A 1014-nucleotide genomic window follows, 5' to 3' on the forward strand; every position below is an offset into this window, starting at 1 on the left:
CGTGGACTACACAGTGTGACCAAAATCTGTCTTACCTCTATAATCAATTGAAACTGAAACTGAGTTCTCAATATGATGTAACAATTTTTTAGGCTACCTAAATTTCTGTTTACATTTTTTTGGGCGGTTTTTGCTTAAGGCTACATTGATTCCTTGAGGATTTGTTAATGAAGAATTCAATGCACTTTTCCATTTCTATGCTGGCCATTTTCATCCATTTTATGTTTTCTTCAGAGCAACTTTGTATCTACATTTTCCAATTTGAATACTTTTCCTGTAGAACTTTCCGACCTCTTGGACTGACTTACATTTGATCACATTATCTTGCTCAAACAAGTTCTATTCATAATATCACTTACCCACTAGTTGCGACTGTTTGTTTGGGTTTTTTTTTTTTCAATTTCACGGACCATTTCCACCTTCGTTCAGCGCGTACATTGTATATTCAAATGCTTGGTATACTGTTTACATTTTGGGTAATAAATGGCTTAATTTGCCAAATATACTGGATATGTTATTCAATATGATGTTTTGCATTAGCACTGAAGTGTTTTAGCGTATTAGCAGAAAGTACTCAAAATGTACTCTGAAGTACTTTTTTAAAAAGTACTTGTACTAAGTACATTTTACTGGAAAGTACTTTTACTGTACTTAAGTACATTTTTTAGATCGTACTTAAATTTGTACTTAAATACTTTTTTAAAAGTACTTTAACAGCTCTGCGTACGGGTGAGTGTCGCGTAGGGAAACAATAGTCTGCCATCTATAAATTATAATATAATTGTAATAGTAATAGCAGGCCAAGGAGATTATACAGTGACGTCCCTGTGTAGGTCTATGGGGCCTAGATTTCGAGGCGCAAAATATAGCTTGCTGTTGAACGAGGATTTGCGCTATAGGCCTACAAAATATGCTATTTAAGAGCATGACAAACATACAAAAGAAGTAGAGAAAAATGACGATAGTAAGGATTAGGAAAGAAAAAGCAGCAGTTCCCTGTTGTAGTTCAGGCAC

This window comes from Aplysia californica, unplaced genomic scaffold (assembly GCF_000002075.1).
Source record: "Aplysia californica isolate F4 #8 unplaced genomic scaffold, AplCal3.0 scaffold00443, whole genome shotgun sequence".
In the NCBI taxonomy this organism is placed as follows: Eukaryota; Metazoa; Mollusca; class Gastropoda; order Aplysiida; family Aplysiidae; genus Aplysia; species Aplysia californica.